At 38.4% G+C, this 22,094-nt stretch overlaps 1 long non-coding RNA gene across 1 annotated transcript in view; it reads left to right on the top strand.

Annotated features, from left to right (window-relative positions):
* The window catches only part of LOC137097279 (uncharacterized), a 48,046-nt gene extending 46,742 nt beyond the window's left edge, over window positions 1-1,304 (top strand). Inside the window, exon 3 of the long non-coding RNA XR_010910110.1 lies at window positions 1,247-1,304. This is a non-coding gene — a long non-coding RNA (uncharacterized lncRNA). The remainder of the gene's footprint in view (window positions 1-1,246) is intronic.
* The last annotated feature ends 20,790 nt before the right edge of the window (window positions 1,305-22,094 follow it).

Raw genomic sequence — 22,094 nt, 5'->3', positions numbered from 1 at the left:
AGGGTATAAGGTCTTCTATTGTGGGTGAGAGTTTGCTCCTTACTCTGACTTGTTTGAGGTGTATAAATTAAATAACAATGGTTATTTTAACTGTTTTTAATTGTTTGATTCATCAGGCTATTTGTTCATTTTGTATTGTTTTATGGCATTGAATGTTTGCCATCCTTTGTTGGAAACTGCCTTGAGTCCCCTCGGGGAGATAGGGTGGGTTATAAATAAAGATGTGATTACATTTATTATTATTTGCCACCTCTCCTGTGAGAAATCTGCAACTGACAAGAAAACCTGTTGGGTGTCACCGGTTATGCACCACTACCATCACTTACATGGTGCAATGAAGCTATACCACTTCTGTGTCAGTCTGCTAGGGCCCTGCAGAACAAAGCATAACAACTGCCTAGAGGAAAAATGGATCTCCAGTGCATGCATTAAACTTTGTCTCTAGGGATATATTCATACATCTTAAAGAAATCTTTGTACTAATGATATATTTAAAAGGTAAAGGTTTCCCCTTGACATTAAGTCTAGTCATGTCTGCCTCTGGGTGTGTGTGTGGGGGCGGGGAGGGGGTGTTCATCTCCATTTCTAAGCCAAAGAGCCAGCATTGTCCGCAGATGCCTCCAAGGTCATGTGGTCCACATGACTGCATGAAGCTCTGTTACCTTCCCACAAGAGTGGTACCTATTGATCTACTCACATTTGCATGTTTTCAAACTGCTTGGTTGGAAGAAGCTGGACCTAACAGTGGGAGCTCACCCTACTCCCCGAATTCAAACCACTGACCTTTTGATCAGCAAGTTCAGCAGCTCAGCAGTTTAACTCACTGCACCACTGGGGGCTCCAAAGATATAAAATGCTATTTTAATTAATTAGACATTATTAACCTGTTTTGGAAATAAAATACCTCCAAGATGAACACACTCCAGGGGCCCCTTGATATCTATTCCCACTTTCAGGTGTTTCAAGGTTTCATAGACTTGGATCTATGATTAAGACATACACACATCTTGTCTTTCATTATTACTGACTGGAGGTTCTAGGAGTCACAGTCTCATTGGAAAACTGTAGTTGTGTTCAAAGTGTCAGTGTGCGCCTACAGGTTTTCACTATGATGTTGTAAGACTGCATAAAATAACCTTAAACATTCTGACAATGAATCTTGAATCCTTGAGGTCAAAATCAAATGTTGATTATAATTTCAACAGATGTTCTTTGCACTTACAAGGACTTCTCTTTCTTTTTTCAGACATCTTCCCGGCAACGTTCATCAGATGTAGTTCAATAATGGATGAAATCAGTAAAGGTAAGAATGGTCATGTTTAATTATACTTTAAAACAGAAGAGGAAATTGTCCTTATCTGAATTTTAAAATTTCCCTGCCAGGTGTAAAGTAAGGTTCAAGGTTTTCTTGTGTTTCCTCTTCTGGCAGCTATCAGAATTGATTGAGCTACTGGGTGAAAGAATGACTTATGGGTTCATGCAAACAACATGAAAGTCTCAAGCCACAGAGTAGCTCCATAAATCATGATAAGGTTCTGCAGAGGCCAGTGTGCCGAGTTGCCAGAATGAATGTTCATCAAGTTGGTGTTTCTGATGAATAGAGTCCTTAACAATCAGGCCCCTGTGTTGATAATATTTAATATCAGCTTGTATTTCAGTTTTATTAGGTGCTATTTTCCGAAGACTTTGTCAACATATACAAAATTCAAAATAGTGTTTCAGTTTGCGGAAGTGGCATGGAGAGAGTACAATATTACATAGAAATATTACAGGCACATTCACTGAATTTACTTTATAACGTGTTCAAACCAGCTAAATACGCTTCAGATCAGTCCAAGGGGGATTATAAAGTGCATAGGTTGACAACAAGTGGTCTTTATTGCTGAACTTGCACAGGATGGCATAGTTCAGACATAAAGGGATGCAAAGGATTTCCAAATCTAGGGAATGCTGCTTGCCTTAACTTTAGTTTAATGGGAGCAACTCAATATGAAACCCTGGTTTCAGAGAGTGGCTTGCTCTAAAATTGTTTCAAAATCAAACTACAATTCTCTGAGTGCTCATATGCTGCTATTTTGTTTTTTGTTTTGTTGGCTCACTTATATGATAGCAAATGATGGCCTCCCACTTTATCTGAACTGGGACTATATCAGTAATAGTGATTCCAACTTTTATAGTTTTCATTATATTTTGAACCATGTGTGTGAGCCCTCTCCACTGATGCCTAAATAAATAGAATTGATTGAATTCCATAGATTTCTGGAAACCCTGGAGCATTCCAGGGCTTTGGGGCACTTTGGATTGCATCTCTTTTGGCTTAGTCATTTTCTACATGGACACTGGCACCATCATCCTTTTCCCATGTTGTTCAGCACAGAAAAAGGAGGTGTCTTGTCTTCCATGTCTCCACTGTCACTTCCCACCAAACACAGAGCTCTATGTGAGCATCTGGCCATTGCAGTCACGTCTGCTGATGTCAGAACAGAAACTCTGTGTGACCAGCAAAAATGGGAAGGCACTCAGTAGATGTGAGAGATCAAGCCAGGCACTTGCCTGGAACTTCATGGGCAGTGGTGACAGTAACGTGGATGACAAGGGTTCAGTGGGGCCAATAAGGTTCCAGCCCATGTAGACATTGGCATTGGCTCCAGATTCAGCACATATATGCTAGGTCTATGACTGCTCCAAGGCAAATTTACAGTACCCTGTATGGTGGCAAAGTATCATTGGTGTATCAGAGTAGAACATAGGAAGGTTCCCATGTAAAATCCTGCTGACCACACTGAGCTAGATAGAATAATGTTCTAATTTGTAAAAATTAATTACTTATACTGGCAAGATAAGTAGTTTAGTACTGAATTTATATCTTCAGAAAAAAAGAAATACTCTCGAAAGTAGTAATTAAAAAAATGAGCAACTGCCACTTTATGCATTTATTTTTTTATGAATTTATTCAGCCCTGAGTCCCCAGGAGAGATAGGGTGGGAAATTAATAAAGTTTTATTATTTATTATCATACTGATCTGAAGGAAAAACTCCAGTGTGCTATACAAAGCTCCTACAAATGGCTTTTGTGAATGCAGGTGTTCTGGTAGCCATTATGGAGAGAGGTGTTGGCCTCTTCCACAGAAAGGACAGAAACAACCTTTCAGACAAGAAGCAGAAAGAAAGGAAAACCAAAGAACTACAATCTACATATCTCAGGGGTTGCTTGGAAACTTAAGCAGGGTGGTGTGGGGGGTGGGGTACCTGTTTGCCTTTCTATCGTCCTTCCTTCCCAGTGGTTCAAGTTACTTTGTACAAGCAGTGATATGCAACTTTCAACACAGAAAGTAAAAGACATCTTCTTACATTTCTATATGACCCTGATATTGATCCACCAGGGCAAGAGCTGTCTCTGGAGATCCACTGAAGTTTTTTTTATTCTTTGCACCATCACTATCATTCTTTGGAAGCATACAACTTACCCACATGTGAAAATGAACTCTTAAATTCCCCCTCCCCCCCAAAGTTAGCCTGTTTACATTCTGTTTTCAAGTTTTCCTATCCATCTTCAAATGTACTCATTTTTACTGATAACTCTGCTTTTCTTCATAGAAATTCACACAGCTAGGGAATATCATCCACATTCCTTGGATTGTTCCTTTTGTGCCTGAGAACAAAAAAAAATCTAAACCATATAGATAGGGTGAAGAGGTGAGAAGGGGATGGCAGTGGGAAGGCCTGACCTGTTTAAGGAATGTTAGAGATAACAACATTGCCAGGTAATGCCAGCAATCGAGGTCCCAGAGCCAATGGCTCTTCTGGCAATGTCAAACAAACATAGGGAGCGGGAGCAGCAGAGCTAGCCAAGTGAGTCCTTTTGAAAGCACAGCCTGCTGTGTTGCCACAGGGTGGTGGAAAGCAAAGCTTTGTGAGCTCTGCTTTGTTCCCTCAGCAAGCAAGAGTATGCAATTTAAGCAGCCAGCTGAAGTTGAAGACCTCCTCTGTCTCCAAAGCAGATTCACCAGCCAGATTGAAGGCACCTCTTGTCATAATATACAACTTATGGCCATGATGAATTAAAACATTCCAAATGTTTTCTAAGTGCATTATGCACATGTACAGTGCAACCCTCTTATTTGTTGGGTTTGCACCACACATGTGCATGGATACAGTACAGCAAGGCATTATGGATGCCTGAAACTGTGGATAATAGTGAAGCATGACTGAAAAAAATCATTGCTATTGAATCCATAGGCTATACTTGAGGAATCTATCTGCATTTGCACTCCTCACTTAGCACCAGTGATGTAATTGGAAATTTTGCAGAACACATACTCTTTATGACATGCCTCTATACAAATTCCTCCAAGAAGAATCCAAAAAATAAGGACAACTCGGCTGATCCTTATCACCAAATCAGCTCAATTATTTTCATCTATACCTAGAGCATGTCTTTGGTAAGGATAGAGGACAGAAGCATCCTGAGATACTTTCCAATACTGGAGGATGGCTGATTCATAAAATATTGTTGCTGGGAAAAATCCATCTCCACACATAGATATAACCTGAGCTACTGTGAAAATTGTGGGTAGAGGAAACATCAAGGGAGCTGGCAGATGAGGCCCTACCTCTGCTCATCAAATCTCACTCCAGTTCTGTGAGTTCAATTTTTACACTGACAAATATTCTCTTGAAACAGTTTAAGGAAACTTTCATATGGCATATAACATAATCTCTTCTTCTACATTTTCAGATACATTTGGTGGGAACATGGGAGGAGATGTTCTTTGTGACTGGAACTCGCCTCCTAAAGAGGTTAGATTACTGCAAAGGTAGCAAAGCTATCCTTCATTACGTTGTCACCCTAATATAAAAAACTATAACTTTATTATTAGGAAAAGGAACTAACTACAAGCAACTCACTATTTTAACACATTTCTCCCAACCTATCTCCTAGATCTGATACTTTTTTGACTACAGAACTGTCACTTTTTGGAACACAGTTCTCAAAATACCCCAAACAATATGGCAAATGGCAAATGTTTAGGAGGTAGCTTGGAGTTTTGGAGTTGAAAAATGTCACTTTTCCCATCTCTGAAGCTATTGTCTTTAAAGGAGAGGTGGGGAAAGTGTGGCTCATAGACTGCATGTGGACCCAACAACATGAGAAGAGGGGCACAATTTCTTCTGAATATCATTATCTCTCTTTCTCCTTCTGTCTCTCATAATATTTGGTTATTTCATCATAATAAGGATTTTAATGCTCCAGTCCTAGTTGCTGATATCTTCCAACATGTAACTCTATTTCCAACAGGAAATGTTGTCAGATATTTAACTGCATTGCACTTCCTGCTGGTTCAATCATACCTTGCCATCAGCTTTCAGGGTCCCATCTTGTTCCTCATAAAGCTGAGCCAACCCATGTCCCTGTCATGAATCATTTTTGTCTCATACTTATAAACAACAATGAAAGCATTTCCAAAACCACTACCAAATTCCATCACCCAAGCCAGTTACTAATGTTTTGCAGGGCTTGCTGGATCCTTCCCTTGTGCAGAGGATATTTGCTGAGGATATCTTTCAACCTCAAATTACTCCCTGATGACCAGATTTGATTGACTCAATAGTCATGTAATAGGGTTCAGTTGTAAGAATGGAATTGCCCACATTACAATACTTCAACAGTGTCCTGGCAACTGTCTCAAATATTGCTAGTTCAGAAGACTTTGGATGGATTTTCCTCCTTATTAAAGTAAACTCTGCATTTCATCAGTTTATCTTCTGCTCCCTGTAGCCTGTGGCTTTTTTCTCCCTTTCCATTTGTGGGGAGCAAAATGAAACCAAGTAATATGGGAAGTTTCTTCTAGAAGATTTAATAATCCCCACATGAATTTTTGAAATTGTGTTCTGTCCCCCTAGCTTCAGCTGTCCCCCACCAGCCAGTTAGACATTTCTGAAATCCCATTTTTCACCAATCAGTCCAGCTGAAGTATGTTTTCATATTTCCCTATGGAGTTCATTCAGAAATTCCCCCAACCCCTGTTCTCAGAAAACCTGTGAAACCTACAACAGTACAATGTGGCCTTCTGGTTTTAGAGATCGGTTTCTACATTAGCTAAGAAACATTGTATTCTATTCTAGAACAGGAATTTTGGAACTTAAAAAGAGCAATCAGGAACAGACATGTATAACCCAGGAACAACACCCTATTTGCACAGATGGCCCTGCAGCTTGTATAACCCAGCAACAGAACTTATATAATGATTCGCATCTTCGCATCTTAAGTTTTTTTTAAAAAAAAAACACAGAAATTTCCAATGGAACTCCCACGGCAGCATCTTGGGGGCTGCAAAATCCTGCAACAAAGCAACAAGTATAATTACTGTGCCACTTGTTCACAACACACAATGGCCATATTCCTGCATTGCTGAGTATACTGTAATATTTCAATCTGTGGAACTATGTTACAACTGGTCATCCACCGACCCTTGTGTAGACCCACTGCATTCCCCCTTGTACCTTGTGAAGAACAGAGAGAGATCAAAGAAGTTTTTGACTATGTCCCCAGAGTCAGGCATGAAACAATTACATCACCCATAGGGGACTGCCTTTTGATGTCTCTGCAGATGATGTAACTCTTTTATATCTGGCTATCAAATGTGTCTCCACCCCATGTTCTCCAGCAGACATGGGATAGCTAAGTGGGTGCAGGTGTAGGATTGATGCACAACCCATGCTTGTGACTAATAGAGTAACTGAATTGCAATTAAAGGTGACAAATCTAAATAGTTAAATCCTTCCTTAAGACTTAATTTAAGACATAAGACCTTTATACCTGAAACCTAAAGAAAAAGTCACACTCATCCACCCCAAAGCTAGTGAAGGATGCTCCTTGAATCAAGTAAGATCTGGATTTTTACCTTCCATCACTGGTGAGCTGTGAACTTCCAGGATTGGGCTAACACAAAGTCGATATTACCATGACAGAGCCAGGGGCACATTGACTAGAGAGGAGATGTGAACTGACTTTTTAATATTTTGTGGGTTTGAAATTAGAGCTAGTCTAGGAGGGAGGCAAAAAGCTTGCAGCTGGAGCAGGTTGACTTTCTCTGTAGGAGGTCAGATGGGTGGGGGAACTCAGAGAGTAGAAGGCAGAGACTTTGCAGGAAATAGCAGCTCTTTCTGTGTTAACTCTCAACTTTCTGCCTTGAATAATAATTGTTTCGCCAAGAGAATACAGACCAACAATAAAAAGTGAGAGACTAAGAAAGAGCATTTTTTATCTAAACTTTCACAGCTAACATTTTTAGTATAGACCATCTCCAGGAAAAGTTGCCTGAATTTTATTTCCAAGCTCAAGAACAAATGAACAAAATCACAGATGTAATTCCGAATAATTACAACCCTAAGTTGAATCTATCACAGGGTTCTTGTGGCTAGTTTTGTTTCGGGAGTGGGGGGGGGGGGGGGAGAGAGAGATAGCCTTTGCTTTTCGCTGAGGCTGAGGGAACATGACTTGCCCAGGATCACCCAGTGGGTTTCCATAACCTAGCAGGGATTTGAACCCTGGTATTCAAAGTCATAGTCCAATGTTTAACTCATGGACATCTAAAAAGATAAATCAATTGGCCATAGAGCAATTTAAGTTCAAACTTGCTCTAAAAGCCAAGATGACCAAATTGAGGTTGCCCTACTGCGCCCATATCATTAGAAGACAGGATTCAGTAGAAAGGACAAGAAGGCTTGGTAAGATAGAAGACAACAGGAAAAAGACAAAGACCACATTCCAGATGGACAGACTCAAATCAAGTAAACTATTGTCCTGAAAGGGGTTGTTAATGACTTGGAAGTCTCTCATTCATGGAGTTGTCATAAATCAAGGTCAACTTGATGATAGTTAACAACAAAACTCCAGCTGAAATGTTTATTTCTATATGCAGAATTAAAAGGTGTCACATCCTGTCCTTCACCTCAAGCAACAAAATGTCTTAGGCCAGACTTGCAGTGAACAGAAGCCACTGGATAAGGGCAATTAAGTCCAAACAAATCTCACCCAAACACTAATGTTTTAAGCAGTTGTTCTATAATCAACAAGATGTGCCTCCCTGGTACAAAGCAAATCGTAATTCTGCATAACCAAATTTGGATTTTGTTTGCTACTGATGACATTCAGATTAACACTGCTAAGCAAAAACATATGCTTTGTTTCAACTTGAAACAAATATTAAGTCACAAGCTAATCATACAGAACCAATAGTGGACTCATTTTTACATATTTGGGAATTAAGACATTAGAAAATGCATATTAGCTTAAACCTCTGTTGGAATGCCTTTCAGGATATCTTAAACAAAGCTATTATTGGTCCATATTTGCTTGGACCACCCAGAGCAGCACTGATATATGTTTTTACATCAATAGAATTTAAACTCTGGCCTCAAATGATATTTATGCCACAATGACAGCTAAGCAAGCAAGGCCATGGCAAACGTGTACTCCATACCAGGGTGGTCTTCTTTCCTAATCACTATTGGCTAGTAGAAGTAATAGTTTCGGGGATGTTCCAAAGTTTCATTTATTATTTGGATGCTGGAGCAGACAGTGTATTTTTCAGCTTTGAAGAGGACGGACTGCAAAGTCTTCAGAGAGGCAATCCAGCATTCCTGAATAAAAGAGTGACCACTGGCTTTGTGTAGTCCCTGGACCCCACATGTTGCCCCCTGTCATTCTGCAAAACCCCACCCAGTGTAAATTTATTTTTTCAGTGACATCTGGGGGCATTTTCTATCCCATAGTTTGCGTACAAGCCCCAACACATAAAGGACCATGTCCAACCCCTCAGAGAAAGCACACTAGAATTCCCAAATATTTCCATTTTCATTCAAGTCCATGTTAAAATGGTGACATAAAGTAACATGACATTCTTCCAATCACCATTTTGGGGAAGGACTTGGATGAAGACAAAAATATTTGTTAGTGTTCAGGGAGTATGTGATCCACGGGGGAGTCAGAGAGGGGTTGCCCAGCTCTGCATCATTCCAAAGAAATTGCATTGCCACTTGTTCCCTGCATGGGATACTGTACAACAAGGAACCCTGTGGAGAAGATATTTCAGGTTGCAAGGCTAACATACTTGCTAGAGACTGAATTCCATTAAATAAAGTGGGAGTCTACCTAAGCAGCCATTCATAGCATTGTTTTTTAAGTTGAGTAACCCATGCCATACAAATTTATAAAAGAAGCCCTTCACCAATTTGATCCACATTTAAACTCATCAACGGAGAACCAAAATGGTTGGAGCAAGTACCCAAAGCATAAAAGTAGCCACATTTAGTTCAGAAAAGTAGTAAGGAGAATGGTAATAGAAATTCATACTGCTCATTACATAGATAAAGTGGACAGAGTTTCTCTCTCTCATAATACTAGAACCTTGAGCTAAAAGCAAGAATTCAGAACAGATAAAAGTGCTTCTTTATACAGCATGTTGTCCAACTATAAAATTCACTCCCCAAAAATATCATGCTGGCCACCAGTCAGACTGGTTCTAAAATAGTATTAAACAAGGGTTGTTGTAAGCTTTTCGGGCTGTATGACCATGTTCTAGAAGCATTCCCTCCTGATGTTTCACCTGCAACTATGGCAGGCATCAGAGGTTATGAAAACTAGGAAAATTGGATTTATTAAACTAGTTCATAGAGTATAAGGCTATCAAGAACTACCAATAATAGCTACATATTACACTCAGAGGCTTCATCAATAGTCATCTTGTTGGGGGAACATGAGTGGCAGGATGCTATGGCCCTCATGTCTGACTTCTGACCTTCTCATAGAAAACAGGGACTCATATTGTGTGAACAGAATGCTAAACCAAAATCCTCATGTCTCTTCTTGAATTATTATGCTACGATCAGAAACTGACAACAGCAAAATATGCTACTGTCTGTCTTTGGTACACTCTAGTTTACCTTACATGAACTGCTACTAGGGCTTGGTTTGCAGAGCAGAATGTACTTTGTAAAGGAACTAGGTTCTCAACAGGACACAGGATTCCCTGGAGGTCCTACTCACGTGGTTTCTCAGTTTAAATAGCAGAGGTCAAACGTACAACACAAAACTGCATGGTGCAAACATTTAATGCTCTACTACTGAGCTTATAGTATCTCATTCCTGATAAGGAGGAAGCAAAATTTGAACCCTTTCTCCAGAGGCTCTACAAATGGAGGTAAAACACAGCTACAGGAATGGAATACTGACAGGATACCCAAATAAAGCTCAATACAATCCTTGGGGATCTGTTTGTGGAAACAAAACATAAGCATAAATATCTGCCAACATACATACATACATACATTGTTATATACAATGTAAACCTCACAATATAAAGCCTCTGATGGGAGTGATCTTGAAGTATCTTGGCTAAAACAAGTAACATTACTGGAATACTACTCACCAAATCTGGAATCCTGTTATGTGACCTCTCTGCCCAATAAAATAAGAACTGAAATACAGAATATTTTCAGATCAGTCTTTAGAAACCTAGGCAGCACTCTATAGCTTTATTATAAATCACCAATTGACTTGATTTATAATTAGTGAATAGGGAACATAATGTTTTTAAGAAAACTGTGTGTAGTAGTGAGAAAAAGACAAATGGATTTTCAGTTTCTACAAAACTACACAAAAAGCATGTTCAACCCCAGCATGTTCTTGAAGTACTATGCCCTAGTTCAGCTTATCATATGTCATTTTGATGCATTTGCCCCTGTGTCACCAAATTATTACAAGACATATTATCTGAAACTAAGGTGCTCTCATATATTGAAAATAATAACAACAACAACAATAATACTTTATTTATAGATTCCCTCTCTCCCCAAGGGGACTTAGGGCAGTTTACACACACAAAAGGCAAACATTCAATGCCAATAAGCAAATACAAACACCTCAAAATAATGCAAAATAATACAAAATAATAACTGTAAACTTGTAACAAAGGAGAAATTAACATCAAAATGAAAAACAGACTATGAGTAATCAAATAAACATCATACTAATAACATAATTAATAATTAAGATATTAAACCTTGAGGAGAACTATTAAAATACATAAAAATGGCTATTCATGGTTGTTCTTTAACATGTACCATGGCAACAATTGAATATAAATAATTTAGCCAGCATTCTGTTGGAATTAAAAGTGTCCTAGTCCTCCTCCTCCTCTCCATACACTAAGTGCATAGGGGCGTTTTCAAGAGTGTTTTGAGGGAGAGGAGGATGGGGGCCATTTTTATTTCTTTAGGGAATGTAGTTCTCTGATTAAAGACCAGATCCATTAGCTGGTATCCATACATTGGTGTTGGAAGAGGTAAAAATGGAGGCAGCAGAAGTGGCAGCACGGCAGAAAAGGAGCAAAAAAATTTAAAATTCATTTGCAGTATTTATATTCCACCCTTCTCACCCCGACGGAGACTCGGGGCCGATCACAGAACACATATACAGTGAACATTCAATGCCATTTATACACTGACAAGACAGACAACTGTACATAGATAGAGGTATATATAGGCTTTCCCATCTTCGGCATCTTGGAAGCTTGTGCTCAGTTCCAGCCACAGGGGAGTGCTGTCACTCCATCTTCCCAGTCGAAGAGCTTTGTTCATAAACTTCCTCCTAGATCAAATTGCCAGCATTTTTTCTGGCATTTCCTTTTGGGTGCTTTAAATACCCCCCCCCCCTTCCAAGGGGTACCTATTTATCTACTCACATTGCTGTTTTCAAAACTACTAGGTAGACAGAAGCTGGGCTAAAGGTCAGGAGCTAACCCTGACCTGGGCTTCGAACTGTCAACTTTTCGGTTGGCAAGATTTACTGCAGCTGGCAGTTAACCTTCTGTGCTAAAACCCAAAAAATCAAATGCTTTTTTTAATTCGAACCAACCCATGACTCCCAAGTTGCCGAGAAAATAAGAAGGCAACTTTAAATCCTTATTGGGTCTACTTTCATTGCCATCCCTCCACAGTTTAGCAAGCAACTTAACTCACCCATAAGATCTCAGCCTTAGATTCCTTAGTCTCAAATATATAGAGGCACAGTCTGGGGACTCTTTCATGATTCGCAATTATAGTGCAGTGCCTCTACTATATTTGCCATGACCACATCCTCTGGAATCATGGGATTTGCTAATTAGGGACTTATTATTATTATGTTTATTTATACTCTGCTTTTTCTCTCCACAAGGAGACTAAAGGCGGCTTAAGATGTTGCAATGTGTTGCACGACTGTTGAAGTATAATATAGTGCTGTATTTGTGTGCTAATGGGTCCTAAGGTTTGATAGTATGCAAGCATGGCACCTAAACTGGAATCATGTTATAGCTGTGTGGTACGCATTTCCATGATATCATAATTCCTTTAGATTCCAGATTTTGTCATACTATGGATATAGACAAATTTTGATATACTGCTTGGGGGGAGATCAGATATTGGTTGATTTTCAAGAAAGCTTCAGCAAGAATCCTTCTGTAGTCATAATAGTATTTTCTCTGAAACCCTATCCACATAAAATAAGGAAAGCTGTGTTACTATGGGTTAATCTTATGAGCTCCTGGGATGAGACAACAGCTGTTAGAATTCAACGCTGGAGGGTAGCATGTTGTCAGGAGACACAACTGGTACACTCAGACCAAGCCTGAAATCCATGCCACCACCAGTACAGAGCAAATGTTTACATTCCAAACATAAGTAAAAGTAAGAATGGGAAGGGAGTTGCATCTCCACCCAACTTGCCTCAAGCAGAATATGATTTTAATTCAATACAAAACTCCTTTGCATAGCTGGAGCAAAAGCCAGCATATAGAAGGTATTTAAAGAATATTCACACTATCTTATCACAGTTGATACAGTTGTAAAATGTTGCAAGCAAAGCAGCCCTAACTCGCGAGAATTGAAGAAGGGCAAAAGCCATGGGAGAAAAACAATCTCCTGTTGCATTATTGAAGAGACTCTTTTCAGCTGAAGATGAACAGTTGATCTAATAAGGGGCAGTTGGGAGTTCCATCCGGTGTGGGATTGCTTCATTCCAAAAGTCAGACTTTTCCACTCTGCAACAGTTGGATTAGTGACATATTTTCTCTGCCAAGACTGCTGGTAACAGCTGGAGTCAAACCCCCTCCCTCATCCTTTTTTCCATCCAACTGAGCAAAGTTAAATTCCCAAAGGTACTTTGGGTTTTTGTCAAAAAAAATGAACAAGTTCTCATTTCTCCAAGAAGACTCCATTCATTTGAGTCATATTTACCCCCCCCCCCAAAAATGCTATCTGATTCCAGTTTGAATTAACAAATACTGGAGAAAAATAAGTACAATTTATTTCAACCCAACTCTGTTTGTATATTCATTAGAATTTTAAGCAATAAAATACACATGCCACTGTCAACTTTTGCCACATTCATTTGGGAAAGGGTTTAAATATTTCTAATTTCAACCTACTAGTATATTTACTCCATGCACAGGTGCTATTGATGATTACATGTTCAGAAGTGGCAGTAAATTTATTCAATTTTAAAACTCTTATTTTGGATTTAATAGACTTCAGTTTTAATTCAAAACACCTTCAATGGGAAACTAACTCCTTCCTTTATTGCACGAAGCAGTAACAAAAGTTTTTTTCTGTAAAAACACTGTGGATACACAAAAGTTCATATTGCTTACTGCCTTTTTATTTATTGCCATGTTGAATATGTATATTATTTCTATTATGGATGCAATATTTGTGTACTTTGTTCTTGCAAACTGTAAGGGATAATTTCTATACCAGTCTCCCTATTTTGTGAAATTATAATTTTTTGTGGTTTTCAACTAAAAGATTATTTTGGGGGCAAAAAGCACATTTTTGAACAAAACTGGGAGGTTTTTTGTATAAGAAACCAAACATTTGTGTACAGCAGTGGTTCCCAACCTGTGGTTCATGGACCACCAGTGGTCCACAAGAACAAAAATATGGTCTTTGGCCTCACCATTACTACACCTCACCATTGCCTCGAAACCACGTGGCAACAAGAGCGACTGGTCTCATGAAACCCTCTTCCAGTGCTGAGGCAACGGGATGTTGGGAGGAGAGAGGCTGACTACCCATGAAAGATTACTACTACCTCATCAGCTTTAAATTATTAAATATGGTTTTCTGTGGGTAAGCAGACGTGACTACTGGAGGGCATATGTTCTGCATCAGAAACTAGAGCTGATGTGTTCTATTCAATGCAGTTTTCTGAATCAGCACCCCAAATAACCAAACCACATCTAAAGTTGACAAAAAACTGATTCATAACCCTTTTGGTACTAATGTTGGAGAGTGATCCCTGATCAAAATGGTCCATGTTCAAGTTGTTCCTCATTTAAAAAAAGTTGGGGGCCACTGGTGTACAGGGGAAAAGGCATGTTGGATAAAGTACATTATTTCTGCTGGCATACTTACTAGATGATCTTCTTTCCCAAGCTCACAAAGACTTACAGATAGCATACAGACAGAGCTCTAATTCCCTATCTATTGATTGGTAATGGAAAGAACAGAAGAGATTATTACCATAATTCAGTTGACTTTGCACACCTGGGACCCTTCTACACTGACCATATATGGATTTTGAAACCAACTACAATCTACAGTGGCTTCAAAGTGCACACTGCCAATGCACACATCTAAGGATATACCATGTATTTTTTTAAAGTCCCAAGTAAGTTTGAGTTCTATATATCCCAGATCCAGGGGGAAACTGGCTCTGATAAATGCAGAGTGCATTGTAGACACCCAGTAAGCCCAGTAAACCATCCCGAAGGGGGGGCTATGGAAAAATTGGTTCCAACCCGGATTGTAGTGTAGGTGTAGAAGTGCCCCTGGAAAAGAAGAATGATCCATTGCCCCATCCCAGCAAAGACTGAGCCTTCTTTTCCAGGTATCCAAGGGGGAGCTGGATAACACTTTGGCACAGCTCCATAGCCAGTCTCTGCCCAGGGACAAAGCTGCACCCAGTAACCAACCAACTAGACTTAAACACAAGGGGTTTCTATCCAAAACTTCTTGAAGAAAATGTATTCATATAATACTGAATGTTCCAGTATTCCTTCACCATCATCGGAGATATACACTATCAGAAAGGATGGGTAAGTATGTTTTGGAAGTATGTATATGAAGTGATAGGGGACAATGCAGGTACCAAAAATGGGTGCACAGCCAAAGCTCTGAAATATAAGAGGTTGACATCATTTTATTATATTTATTTTATCTCTATTCCAGCAAATATTTTACAGTTCCCAGGTGCATGGCTGCAACATTAATGCTCAAGTCAAATGTCATTGTTCTCCTCCTCCCCAAATCTACTCCTAATGCTTACATATTTCAAAACAAGCACTCTTAAGTGTTTTAAAAAACAATAAAAACTCTCGGTCATAAAAAAATTCTTAAGGAGTTGGGAGAGTGTAGCTATTCATGAGGAAATTGTGAAGCAGAATTGCCACTGGAGCAATAAGGAAGTCTGAAAGCAACATTCGCAAGCCTTGAATATGGAGGTGGTGAAGAATTCCCACAAAGACTCTTTATTAGATTGAACTAACAACCCCTCAAAATTTAGTATGTGAAATGCTTTCGGGCACCCAGAAAATATGAAAAGCAGACCAACCAGTTTCTTATTTATTTGGAAATGTTTAAAACTTGCATTGGACAGCTTTGTATATTATTAGGTCTAATGTGCCAACTACAGAAGCTTCACATTCAGAAAGTAGTCACTTTAAGCATACACAAACCATATGAATGAATCTTAAGCCACCGGAAACAGCTGCCTCCCTCACTTAACTGGGCAAAAAGATAGGTAAGCATTGTGTTTGATTCTTTTATATATATATATATATATATATATATATATACATACTTATACTATACACATGCAGGCTACAAATCTATTTCTCACATTTAGCCTCAAAGGTACTCTAATATGTATTTGCATATTGATCTAAACAGGTAGAGTTGTGACTCTAAATAAATGTTAAAAGTCCAAATTACAAACATATGTTGATGGTTAGCTAGCAGTAGTAGAAATCATGGCGGTAATAATAAATGATATAACAGCATTGCTATGTGGTGACATTGAGTTGTTGTGTGTTTCTTCAAGTCTCCTATTGACTTATGGAAACCTCATGAATTCATAGTGTTTTCTTAGGCAAGCAATACTCAGAGGTGGTTTCTCCAGTTCCTTCATCTGAAACATCACACATCACATGGTATTTATTGGTAGTCTCCCACCCAAGGACTAATCAGTAGGCCTGGGTAACAACGCAAAAATTTGTTTCTAAAATCGATTTGTATTTGGGGTTTTTTTGTTTCGATATTTAAAATAATTACAAAATTTTCCTTTTAAAAAGTTTGATATTTATGAAATTTCGTAAATGGTAAAAAATTAACGAATCGATTTCCGAAACAATAACGAATCGATTCGTTAATGGCGGACGCGACCGCGAAATACGCTAAAAAACCTCCAAAAACTTCTGAAGCTTCCCTCTCCCTCTGTTCTTGACTGTTGGTGTGATATTATAATTTTTTTTCACTAATTAAACCATAAAACTGGCCCAGACATGCGGAAATAATAACTAAACGACCTCAGAACAATAACGAAACGAATACAATAACGAAATACGAAGCATTTACAAAACGTGTTTAAAAATTGTTTTTTTTTAATGATTGCTCCAGAATGGTTCGTTATCATTTTGTAATTGGAAAAATTAACGAATTATTAACGAATTACAAATTAACGAAATGAAACCGCCCAGGCCTACTAATCAGGGCTGACTCTGCTTCACTTCTAAAATCAAGCTGGTTCTAATGCCTTTAGATGCCGTGTAGGGTTGCTATACTCCAATAATACAAATTCAGGCACATTTATCTGCAAATTTTGGAAATCAGTTGATAATTACAAAAATCATGTAGCAAGTTAAGGAAGAGTTTACATACTATTTCCTCAAATATTGACTGTAATGTTTTAAATGTTTAATATGTATTAATTTTAATTTTTAATCTTAATTTTAATTTAAATGTCATTATAATTGTTTGACACTCGAAGGCATTTAATTATTGCCAATATGTAAGCCACCTTGAGTCTCCTTTGGGGTTGAGAAATGTGGGGTATAAATAGGGTAAATAAATAAATAATAAATACATATGAAAATTCTATTAGTTTCACAGCCAACTTGTAGACTTTTTAGATAACAGGCTATCACTGAATGAACATAATTCTGAACTAGGCAGAAATTTTGTGTGATCCAGCAAAATTCGTGTGACAATCCTTAATTCTTTTTATTATTGTTATTATAGTCAATAGTAGAAACATTGGAGGAAAACAAGTTCTCAACTCAATCTGCAGACACTTTAAACAGAGTAAGGACAAAGAGTCAGAAGACCACACTTCTGTAGTTGTTGAATATATTATATTCCAGAATTAAAGGAACTATGCATTTAGTTAGTTTGCTCACTCACTTGCTTTTTCTAAATTCATATATGTGAATAAAGACTTCTTTCTGTGACTTATAATATTTATGGTAGGTAAACAGAAGAAGGGAGACTAGGAATTCCTTTAAAAGAAACCAGTTCCACATACCATTTTGATGACAGTACTTCATGGAGTCAATTCATTTCTAGAAATATGTTTCTATAAACAAAGTTCTACTTTACTTCTACATATTCCTAAATTCAATTAATTTAAGGTAACGGGCCATAATGATAACAATCAATAGAAGAACAACCCTAGAGAATGAAAAAAGTCAAGCAGATATTGGATATTTCCTTCTTTTGTGATGGACTCCCACTTTTTGCTCACAGTCAAAATATTAACACTCAGTTGAAAGATTTTTTGAATTCATAATTAAAAGTTAAAGACTACCTTTACTCTGCATGGAGAAATTTTGTTAAAACTCAGATTCCTAAATCCGCATGCCCATTCAAACTAGAGCATATTCACTGAAGTAATGAGAACCCGGTAAATCAACACTTAAGTTCCATATAATTTAAATCATACTAAGTTCAAAGTACAGAAATAGCTTGTTTTCAGTTAAATCAGTTATAATGAAAGGAGAAGAAAGTGCACCCTTCCCCATAGATTCACCCGTTGTTCCTTGTAGCCCACCACCCACAACCCCCAGCCAGACTTTCAGGGTTACTCTGATTACAATAGTTTTGTTTGTTTTCCCCCCACAAATAACATTCACCCACTGGCTACACCCTTTTGACCATGCTGTGATTTTGCTCTGCCATGAGTGTCACAATTTTTATCTGTAAAATGCTGGAGGGCATGTTAATGGACTTGCTCTAGCTGGAACAAACAAGTAGATTTAGGTCAATGTGTTCTGTTTGTTTGTTTTGTTTTTTGTTTTGTTTTGTTTTGCACTAATTGACTTTATGTAGTCAGAACTCATGAGTTTCATACAACTTACACCCAGATCATTTTACACAACATTACAGACATATGACCTTATCACATTAACCAGGCAAAGTGTCCTGCTTCGCCTGGCTTCATGGCCAAAATGAGGAGCAGTTGGGGTGAATCCATTGCCCTGTGCAATCCATTGCCCTCTCTCACAGCAACCTTTTGCCCATCATACAGGGGAAGAGTCACACAGGAGGTGCAGAAGTCTGTTAGCTCCATTGGAGCCAGCACAACACAGGAAGCCTCTTATGTTGAGAGGGAAGCATCTTACGACCCTTCCCCTCTAGTTGGGCATACCCATCCATCCTCCAGCTGGAGTGAAAGCATTGTACAACACCTCCAGAGGTAAGTGTGATGAGGTCATATCTATGTGATGCTATGCTCTGAACTTCTGCTCTTTGGAGGAAGGTATACACAGCATCACTGTGAATTCTTTTTCCAGTATAAATTTATCAGTACCACACTGGAAGCAAATGACTAGATATATTCTCCCACTAGTTAGGAAATTTGGATTTTTTATTTCTCGTGTCCGGGCAGCCAGTCAGTTGTATTACATTTCTAACAGAACAAAGCAAACAAACAGAGAAAATACAAAATGTGTGGGTTTGGTAGTTGATTAAATGTCCTTTGACCAGTATCTGGCCACTTGGAGTGCTTCTGGTGTTGCTGCAAGAAGGTCCTCCATGGTGCATGTGGCAGGGCTCAGGTTGCATTGCAGCAGGCACAAGGCATGTTCCTCGATTGCATGGTGAGTACTGTAGAAGGAGATGTAGAATTTTTCCTTAAACAACACATTTAAAAGCACATGTTGTTATTCAATGCCATCAAGGTAACTTTGACTTATGGCAACCTCAAAATGGGGGATCTACGTCCCACCTGAAATACAATCTTCTTTTCTTCCTACTGCCCTTCAACTCACCAAGCATTATTGTCTTTTCAGCAAGTCATGTCTTCTTGTGATATGACTCTTGTGATATGGCCAAAGTACAGAAGTTTCCATTTAGTCATCATGGCTTCTAGAGAGAGTTCAAGCTTGACTGTATTACCTTTTGAAGTAGAGGACTGTCCTCTGTTAATTAAAGCACACTACTAGGAACCAAGGACAAAGAGTTAGTGAGAAGGCTCTGTTTTAGAAAGACTTTGAATGCAGACTGTTATGTGGATTGGGAGCACATTCCGGTTTTGCTTTTTCTTCCACATAAAAGTGGCCAACTTCTATCCAAACTATACTCCAAGGAGTATAGAGGCAAGGGGGGGGGGGGGGATGGCAAGAGCACCCTCATTCAGAATTTGGATTTTTTTCCTGGAAGATGAAAGTGTCCAGTTTAAGCACAAGTTTTTTAAAAAAATAGAATAACACCAAAACTGTAGACTTGGCCCTTCTTTTGCTGAAGTCAATAGAAAAAATCACTTTAATTACAAAGGAGCTGGGTTGCCCCCTGTGTTCTAATAGTTTTGTTCAGAAGATAAAAACCTTAATTATGAAAAGTTTCATTATACAAACCACTGATAAGATTTAATCTTTAATACTTAATGGGAGAATGAAATATTTGAAATAATGTTATTAAAGAAGGGCTTTTTTCTTGTATAAATAAATTTTGTAGGGATAAGAATTACACCATTGTTGTTGTGTGCTTTCAAGTCATTACCTACTTATGGTGACCCCAAGGTGAACTTTTCATGGCATTTTCTTTGCAAAATTTGTTTGGAGGAGGTTCAAGCTTGCCTTCCTTTGGTGCTGGGAGTGCGACTTCTCCAGATCGCCCCATGAGTTTCCACAGCTAAGTAGGGATTCAAATCCTAGTCAATGGAGGGATAGTACAGTACCAAAATCAGTACACCACACTGGCACCCAATGACTTATATTGTAATTATTTGCTTTCTAGTCATTTTCGATATATGGTGACCCAATGCAGGTTTTTCTTGGTAAGATTTGTTGGAGGTGGTTGGTCTTCCTCTGCAGCCGAGAGGAAGTGATTGATCCATGACTGAGAGAGGATTCAAACCCTAATTCTTAGTGTCATAGTCCAACACTCAAACCATTCCACCGTACTAGCTCTCACCGAATTACATACACATGATAAAATGCTTCGTATCAGTTTTAACTTTGGCTATCCTTTTGTTTCAGCTCTCTGCTTGTAAATCTTTTAAAAAACTGTGTAATACCAATTAAGAAAAAATAAAACACAGATTGAGATACCAGACCCCAGAAAAGAATGCTTTTGGCAGACACCCCAGATATTTTGTGTGCGCCCTGGTCAGTCTCTGGTGATTAAACTGTAACTGTTCCAGGAAGTTGAGGGAAAGTTTTTCACTGACATCACGCAATGAGCCACAGAAAACCTGCACCCTGGGAAAAATGTAGGGTCTAGCTCTGCAAGCTATCCATTGGTGGTGGTGAATATTTTCAGTGTTAATGAGTTTTGCAGAATTCCTTATAATTTTTTCAGAGTTGTGTTTTTCATTTGTCTTTGCAGTTTTAAGTGTCTGTTTTTTCCCTACCCTAATATTTCTAGAAGTGATGATTCATTCACCATTTCTTCAATTTCGAAGGTAAGGAAAAGAAAAATAGGTCACTCCCAGGTAGTAGCCTGGAAAAAGCCACCTAAGAGTCAGGGTCCAAAAAAATCACTTTTCTAAATTCTTAATTCCATTTCTTAAAAGGTTCTAAAAGAAAGGAATCAAAAGCTATATGCTTAAAACACTTTGCGGTTTTGTTTCCTTTGGAAATTTAATCTTGGGAACACTTTTGTTGCTTTCTTCTGTTTGTCCCATTTTCCATGATTAACAGTTTATTACAAAGCACTTCAAAGGAGCTAACTTTAAACCAGTAAGATATAGTAATGAAATAAAATGTGATAATTGTGAATATAAGCAATAACTGTGAATGCATCACAGTGCTGAAAAACAGAGGAGTTTATGGTAAAATTAAAATTCAGCCTTCCACATTCACTGGCACTAGATGCACAGGACCACTGTGAAAGTGAAAGACCACCCCAAAACTGTTAATTTTTTCCCAGGAGAACATATCTCTAGTAATTTCTAGACCCTCCAGTATGAATCTATGGTCAACCTCTACTGGAAGCTAACCATTGAATTGCACTGAAGGATCTGAAGATACCTTGACAGATCTTCTCTCTAGAAATCTCTAGATCCTCCAGCATTAACTAGATGAAGGTAACCATAGAATTGCACTGGAGTATATAGAAATTCCTTGAAAAAACATTTTAATCAAATCCATCATTCTTTTTCTTAAAAGCAGCCGCATATAGTACGCATTGGGAATAAAAGTTGCAAGAGTATTTCTAACCAATAAGGTCATAGCTAGGATTGCTTTCTCATTGGATATACAAGTTCCAGATATGCAATCAGAGCATCCAAACATCCGTTTTAGATTTTACTTTCCATCCGTTTCCATTTTAGGCTGTGATCAAATAAGTAACTATTTTATACCCTCTTTATAAACACATATAGCTTGGCCTATTATATTATTTTAATATAGTGGTTTGAGTGTTGGATGATGACTGGAGACCAAGGCCTGTATCCTCACTCAGCCATGAAATCTACTGGGTGGCCGTGGGCAAGTCACATTTTCTCAGGCTCAGAAGATGGGAATTGTAAACCTCTTCTGAACAAATCTTGCCAAGAA

This window comes from Anolis sagrei, chromosome 6 (genome assembly GCF_037176765.1).
Source record: "Anolis sagrei isolate rAnoSag1 chromosome 6, rAnoSag1.mat, whole genome shotgun sequence".
Lineage (NCBI taxonomy): Eukaryota > Metazoa > Chordata > Lepidosauria > Squamata > Dactyloidae > Anolis > Anolis sagrei.
This window is presented reverse-complemented; position numbering and strand designations above follow the sequence as displayed.